The sequence below is a fragment of the Diadema antillarum genome, unplaced genomic scaffold, assembly GCF_040938485.1.
Source record: "Diadema antillarum isolate AM-2024a unplaced genomic scaffold, OU_Dant_1.0 seq00000634_RagTag, whole genome shotgun sequence".
In the NCBI taxonomy this organism is placed as follows: Eukaryota; Metazoa; Echinodermata; class Echinoidea; order Diadematoida; family Diadematidae; genus Diadema; species Diadema antillarum.
In genome coordinates this window covers 117835-126741 of record NW_027271551.1, presented here as the reverse complement: position 1 = coordinate 126741, position 8907 = coordinate 117835, and positions in this window count along the sequence as shown.

Genomic DNA, 8907 nt, shown 5'->3' with positions numbered 1-8907 from the left:
TGCAGCAACATTGTGTATTGACTGACATTTTCAAGGCCGGGACATTGGATAATTTTGATATTTTGTGATTAAATCAGAGTTTATACTGGCGTCTGTTTTGAAAAGCATTTCAATTTTTAAGATGCACCTTTCATTTTCCTTTTATAAGAAATAATATTCAAAGTAAAAACCCTTAACTCAACTAAAAAGTCATACTGGAATCTGAAGTATATCGTCTCATACGCGCGTAACACTCTTAGCTAGGTCGTATAAAGAATTATTGAAATGAATTAATCTGACTTCGTAATTCAGTTCTTCACTTCCTTTTCTACTCAGTGAAAGAGCAAGTCATTAACTGTTTGATGGCTAGGAGGCAACTTGCATGACAATGACAATCTTGACAGAAACGAGACCAACAATAGCAGACACGCGGAAAGAATAATTCGATCACATGCATGTTTCATACACATTCAGCATAACTTTTCATTTCCCCAGCACTAGGAGGAGCAAAGAACGGACGAGTCAATGTTGCCGGAGCGATGCGGCGATGTGTGTCTCCACCTGACCAGTGCGACAATTTCGAATTCGGCGCTGATGACGTGTCGCTCTCCGGAATACCTCACTACGACCACTTCTGGTTCAGTTTCGCTGGCGGTGTCATCAAGTTTGGCCACTACGGAGAAGAAACACCTATTCTGGAAATGACTGACCCGAACCCTGTATCGGTCGACTTCGTTGGTATATTTACTGGCTATGGATCGGAGGGTTACTGGAAACTCCACGGATTCTGTTGAATCGACATTGATCTATTATCTATTCGTTTCCCACAAGAATAATTCCGTTCTGACTAGAATAATTCAGTTCTGACTTTCGCTGTACAGGGGATTTGTCGTAACATTTGTCGTAAAGCGGCGTAATTACATGGGTAAATCTATCATTTTCAATTGATGGAGGTTTTTCTTTATGGGGAAGGAGGTGGGAAATGTCATTAAATTTCAAATATTATTTGTATATTCAGCTGACAACCACATTTTTCGTTCTGGCTCACATTTTGGATTTTGGAGCTCATGTCGAATTGGCATTGATATTCAATATTCCTCATACATGTCCATATTATATAATACACAAGTGAATGCTAAGCATAAGGCATTAGGACTAAGAGTAAGTAAAGGAAACCAAAAAAAAAAAGTACATAATATTACCGGACAGCACTACCGCATCCCTGGCAAATTTAGAAGAAAAAAAAATCTCCTCCTGAAAAAGGACTAGATATATTGTTATCCCAATGTGTTGTAGAATGACTGGGATAAATTTCAAAACTAATTTTCAAGTCAAAGTACATGTACAAATAAACGAAGATATTGTTTCATATGCCTTGTGCAGTTTTCAGCTTATTGAGACCATAGCAACTATGTAAGCGAAGGCAATTCTAAGTATCCTGACGGCGGTGTAGAATGTATCTCACAAGAAAAGTAAATGTACTACACTGTACTGAATTCTAATGTTTTATCTTCTCATCTTTAGTTTGCATCCATGAAGTCGATTCAACCCCCGGGAAAATTATCGTCTTTGCCTTTCATGATGTGATCGAAATTAAAATTGTCATTGCATTGCACTATCACTGAATTTGAACTTGAAATTAACAGCCGAGTCGGCTCAAATGACCACCACAATGCAATGTGTATCTGTACAGATATATAGACATTCTGAACACTTCAATATAATGTTTGTATTTATACGCACCATACCCTGCCTCACGACAGCAAGACGGGTGTTACAAGACAAAATCTCAGAAGCTTTCAGTTATTATACACATTGATAGACGGAAAATGTTTGAGGATAGAGTCTATGAGAAGCGTAGGTATTGATTGAAACTTGTCTTGCTGTTGTAAGCTGGTACACCGTGCTTCCTCTCTTGTAAAATAAAACAATTCCTTAATTTGTAATGGGATGAGAAGTCCTACTCTTATCATTAAATGTAACGGAGTGGAATTTGTTTGTACTCTGTGTGCCGTGAGTACCGAATGACACAGAACATACCATGGCATCGTATACACAATCTCAAAAAACCCTGGCAAAGAAAGGATTAAAGCCATAGGATACACAAATTGCAGGAGATTTCATCGAGGTCTTAATCCTAATCACATCGGGCTTATTTTTTGTTAGGTGATACGCTATCAGCGTATCACCTATTGTGATTGTCAAAATCTCTCTTTATTTCTTTTTATTAGGTGATACGCTATCAGCGTATCACCTGTGATTGTCAAAATCTCTCTTTATTAGGTGATACGCTATCAGCGTATCACCTATTGTGATTGTCAAAATCTCTCTTTATTAGGTGATACGCTTTTAGCGTATCACCTATTGTGTTTGTCAAAATCTTCCTTTCTTTCTTTTTATTCTTCTTTCTTTCTGGCACATTTTGTGTCGTGAATATCTCAACATTGACATGACGGAATAACATGACATTTTCAGTCAACATGTCTCATGACAATATCTAGCCACAATAAGGTTTTCATGACAGTAACATATCTATGACGTCATCTAGGCGCCATTTTGTGATTTTCGGACCATGTTACATGATCGATCATAACTTCATAACTAAAGGTCATTTCTGTATCATTTTCGTTGGACATAAAGTTCAAGTCACGCTCTATCTTACTTTTTAATGCTAATTACCTAGGACATCATTACGCGCGCATTATCGCGCGTCAAAGTTTTTAAATGCTTAAAACGACTTCCCAATGGGAAATCTCGAAGTTTCAGACAATTTTAAGCGTTCCGCGCGTTCGCGTCCGTCCGCGCATTTCTGCGCGCAGTGCGCGTAAGCAACATGAAAATGCACATTTTTTGACAGATTTGGATTCCTGATACATTAAGCAACAATATCCATTGATTTTCGATCAATTTCGACCTATAACAAAGGAATGCGCTGGCGTCAAAGTTGAAATTTCGTGTGCGCGTCTATGTGGAAATATAGCGAAAAACATGTCTTTGTTTATTTCGCCATAGCTCTTTAAAACGTCAGGTGACCCTATGTTTTTATTGCATATTACAAAAGCATATGAATTGAAAATAACGTTTCAAGTATCAATAGTTCCCTAAATACATTGTGACGTCATCATATCATCATCTGAAATCAAAAAAGTGGAATTAATTTTTTTAAGGTACTGTTTCTGACATTCATTTGCTCGTATCTCTGTTGTTTAAGCTCAATATTATCCCAAATTCAGGTATGTTGTACTTTGAACATTTGCCTTTCAGGTCCAAGTCATGTTTTTGAAATTTGATGACGTCATCATACCTTAAATTGTGATTAAAGGTAAAGATGCAAAATCGGACAAGTTTACGTGTTATGTCTATGGGAGGTGATTTTTTTTAAAACCATGCATTGACTTGACAACGTTTAAGCACCTTTATCTCAGCTGATTTTGCTTCATTTCCTCTGAAACTTAAGTATGTTGTAGCTGAGACAATAAGCTTCAGTAATCATGCATTTTATTCTTTGAAATCTCATCATCAGGTTGACAATTTTGCAGTTTAAAACTGAAAATGAGAATGGAATGTGGACAAAACGATTCCCGATTCAGCTTTCACATACATAAGTTTACGTTCCCCATATTTTCTCGCCGAGACGTATGGCCGAGTGGTTAAAGGCGACGTCTCAGTGACTTGAGGTTGCGGGTTCGAACCCCACAAGATCACGAAACAAAATACTTAGCTATTTTACTTTTTTTCTTCAATTTTGTATTACATATTCGTCCATGTAGAAATCACGTTCGTATATAAACGCACCTATACACACACACAGACACACAGACACACACCATATCCCTCTTTTTTGTGTTGGAGACCACATTGCTTCGGCTGCTGCAAAATTTTGCAGGCTGACTTCGTCAAACCGATCATAGTATGTAAAGACGACGACGGAGGTGTTGTACTTTGAACAATTGTCTTTCAAGACCATGTCATTGTTTTGTACTTTGATGACGTCATCACACTGAAAATTGTGATTAAAGGCAAGGTATCAAAAGCAGCCGATTATAGGCTTTGTGTCTACGGCGCGTATTTTTCCCAAGTTGCCAGAAATGGCATAGCGACATCAGTCGTTACAAGGCCGCATTTCCGTCTAGCAATGCAATACATGTTCACGCGGCCACGATTGTTGAGTGGGCATTGACTTTTCCCCCCTGTAATATCTATACATTTCGTTTTTGCCTTACCATTTCCGGGGATGTCCCGTGGCCGAGTGGTTAGAGAAACGGTTTTGCATGCACGCTCAATATAACTTCAAGGTGCCTATATCACATTCTTTTCTTTGTCGATCACAGATGACCGACACCTGATGACCCCAAGCGTATCACCTAACTCGTCAGCGTGACGAGTTTCATATCTCGTTTCTTTTTATTCTTCTTTCTTTCTGGACAATTTTGTGTCATCAATATCTCAAGAATGACATTACGGAATAACATGACATTTTCAGGGAACATGTCTCATGACAAAATCTAGCCACAATAAGGTTTTCATGACAGTAACATATCTATGACGTCATCTAGGCGCCATTTTGTGATTTTCGGACCATGTTACATGATCGATCATAACTTCATATCTAAAGGTCATGTCTGTATCATTTTCGGCGGACATTAAGTTCAGGTCACGCTCTATCATACATTTTAATGCTAATTACCTAAGACATTATTACGCGCGCGTACGCGCGCGTCAAACTTTTAAAAGGCTCAAAACAACTTACCAATGGGAAATCTCGAAGTTTCAGACAATTTTAAGCGTTTCGCGCGTTCGCGTCCGTCCGCACATTTTCGCGCGTAGTGCGCGTAAGCAAACTGAAAATGCACATTTTTTGACAGATTTGGATTCCTGATACATTAAGTAACAATATCCATTGATTTCCGATCAATTTCGACCTATAACAAAGGAATGCGCTGGCGTCAAAGTTGAAATTTCGTGTTCGCGTCTATGTGGAAATATAGCGAAAAACATGTCTTTGTTTATTTCGCCATAGCTCTTTAAAACGTCAGGTGACCCTATGTTTTTATTGCATATTACAAAAGCATATGAATTGAAAATAACGTCTCAAGTATCAATATTTCCCTAAATACATTATGACGTCATCATATCATCATCTGAAATCAAAAAAGTGGAATTAATTTTTTTGAGGTACTGTTTCTGACATTCATTTGCTCGTATCTCTGTTGTTTAAGCTCAATATTATCCCAAATTCAGATATGTTGTACTTTGAACATTTGCCTTTTAAGTCCAAGTCATGGTTTTGAAATTTGATGACGTCATCATACCTTAAATTGTGATTAAAGGTAAAGATGCAAAATCGGACAAGTTTACGTGTATTGTCTATGGGAGGTGATTTTTTTTAAAACCATGCATTGACTTGACAACGTTTAAGCACCTTTATCTCAGCTGATTTTGCTTCATTTCCTCTGAAACTTAAGTATGTTGTAGCTGAGACAATAAGCTTCAGTAATCATGCATTTTATTTTTTGAAATCTCATCATCAGGTTGACAATTTTGCAGTTTAAAACTGAAAATGAGAATGGAATGTGGACAAAACGATTCCCGATTCAGCTTTCACATACATAAGTTTACGTTCCTCATATTTTCTCGCCGAGACGTATGGCCGAGTGGTTAAAGGCGACGTCTCAGAGACTTGAGGTTGCGGGTTCGAACCCCACAAGATCACGAAACAAAATACTTAGCTATTTTACTTTTTTTCTTCAATTTTGTATTACATATTCGTCCATGTAGAAATCACGTTCGTATATAAACGCACCTATACACACACACAGACACACAGACACACGCCATATCCCTCTTTTTTGTGTGTTGGAGACCACATTGCTTCGACTGCAGCAACATTTTGCAGGTTGACTTTGTCAAACCGATCATAGTATGTAATGACGACGACTGAGGTGTTGTACTTTGAACATTTGTCTTTCAAGACCATGTCATTGTTTTGTACTTTGATGACGTCATCACACTGAAAATTGTGATTAAAGGCAAGGTATCAAAACCAGCCGATTATAGGCTTTATGTCTACGGCGCGTATTTTTCCCAAGTTGCCAGAAATGGCATAGCGACATCAGTCGTTACAAGGCCGCATTTCCGTCCAGCAATGCAATACATGTTCACGCGGCCACGATTGTTGAGTGGGCATTGACTTTTTCCCCCTGTAATATCCATACATTTCTTTTTTGCCTTACCATTTCCGGGGATGTCCCGTGGCCGATTGGTTAGAGAAACGGTTTTGCATGCACGCTCAATATAACTTCAAGGTGCCTATATCACATTCTTTTCTTTGTCGATCACAGATGACCGACACCTGATGACCCCAAGCGTATCACCTAACTCGTCGGCGTGACGAGTTTCATATCTCGTTTCTTTTTATTCTTCTTTCTTTCTGGACAATTTTGTGTCATCAATATCTCAAGAATGACATTACGGAATAACATGACATTTTCAGGGAACATGTCTCATGACAAAATCTAGCCACAATAAGGTTTTCATGACAGTAACATATCTATGACGTCATCTAGGCGCCATTTTGTGATTTTCGGACCATGTTACATGATCGATCATAACTTCATATCTAAAGGTCATGTCTGTATCATTTTCGGCGGACATTAAGTTCAGGTCACGCTCTATCATACATTTTAATGCTAATTACCTAAGACATTATTACGCGCGCGTACGCGCGCGTCAAACTTTTAAAAGGCTCAAAACAACTTACCAATGGGAAATCTCGAAGTTTCAGACAATTTTAAGCGTTTCGCGCGTTCGCGTCCGTCCGCACATTTTCGCGCGTAGTGCGCGTAAGCAAACTGAAAATGCACATTTTTTGACAGATTTGGATTCCTGATACATTAAGTAACAATATCCATTGATTTCCGATCAATTTTGACCTATAACAAAGGAATGCGTTGGCGTCAAAGTTGAAATTTCGTGTGCGCGTCTTTGTGCAAATATAGCGAAAAACATGTCTTTGTTTATTTCGCCATAGCTCTTTAAAACGTCTGGTTACCCTATGTTTTTATTGCATATTACAAAAACATATGAATTGGAAATAACGTTTCAAGTATTAATATTTCCATAATTACATTATGACGTCATCATATCATCATCTGAAATCAAAAAAGTGGAATTAATTTTTTTGAGGTACTGTTTCTGACATTCATTTGCTCGTATCTCTGTTGTTTAAGCTCAATATTATCCCAAATTCAGATATGTTGTACTTTGAACATTTGCCTTTCAGGTCCATGTCATGGTTTTGAAATTTAATGACGTCATCATACTTTAAATTGTGATTAAAGGTAAAGACGCAAAATCGGACAAGTTTACGTGTTATGTCTATGGGAGGGGATCTTTTTTAAAACCATGCATTGACTTGACAACGTTTAAGCACCTTTATCTCAGCTGATTCTGCTTCATTTCCTCTGAAACTTAAGTATGTTGTAGCTGAGACAATAAGCTGCAATAATCATGCATTTTCTTCTTCGAAATCTCCTCATCAGGTTGACAATTTTGCAGTTTAAAACTGAAAATGAGAATGGAATGTGGACAAAACGATTCCGATTCAGCTTTCACATACATAAGTTTACGTTCCTCATATTTTCTCGCCGAGACGTATGGCCGAGCGGTTAAAGGCGACGTCTCAGAGACGTGAGGTTGCGGGTTCGAACCCCGCAAGATCACGAAACAAAATACTTAGCTATTTTACTTTTTTTCTTCAATTTTGTATTACATATTCGTTCATGTAGAAATCACGTTCGTATATAAACGCACCTATACACACACACAGACACACAGACACACACCATATCCCTCTTTTTTGTGTTGGAGACCACATTGCTTCGACTGCTGCAAAACTTTGCAGGCTGACTTTGTCAAACCGATCATAGTATGTAATGACGACGACTGAGGTGCTGTACTTTGAAAAAATGTCTTTCAAGACCATGTCATTGTTTTGTACTTTGATGACGTCATCACACTGAAAATTGTGATTAAAGACAAGGTATCAAAACCAGCCGATTATAGGCTTTATGTCTACGGCGCGTATTTTTCCCAAGTTGCCAGAAATGGCATAGCGACATCAGTCGTTACAAGGCCTCATTTCCGTCTAGCAATGCAATACATGTTCACGCGGCCACGATTGTTGAGTGGGCATTGACTTTTTCCCCCTGTCATATCTATACATTTCTTTTTTGCCTTACCATTTCCGGGGATGTCCCGTGGCCGAGTGGTTAGAGAAACGGTTTTGCATGCACGCTCAATATAACTTCAAGGTGCCTATATCACATTCTTTTCTTTGTCGATCACAGATGACCGACACCTGATGACCCCAAGCGTATCACCTAACTCGTCAGCGTGACGAGTTTCATATCTCGTTCTTCTTTCTTTCTGGACAATTTTGTGTCATCAATATCTCAAGAATGACATTACGGAATAACATGACATTTTCAGGGAACATGTCTCATGACAATATCTAGCCACAATAAGGTTTTCATGACAGTAACATATCTATGACGTCGTCTAGGCGCCATTTTGTGATTTTTGGACCATGTTACATGATCGATCATAACTTCATAACTAAAGGTCATTTCTGTATCATTTTTTGTGGACATAAAGTTCAGGTCACGTTCTATCTTACTTCTTTTGATGCTAATTACCTAGGACATCATTAAGTGCGCGTAAGCGCGCGTCAAAATTTTAAAAGGCTCAAAACAACTTTCCAATGGGAAATCTCGAAGTTTCAGACAATTTTATGCGTTTCAAACAATTTTGCGCGTGCGCGTCCGTCCGCGCATTTTCGCGCGCACAGCGCGTCAGCAACATGAAAATACACTTTTTTTGACAGATTTGGATTCCTGATACTTTGAGCAACAATATCCATTGATTTCT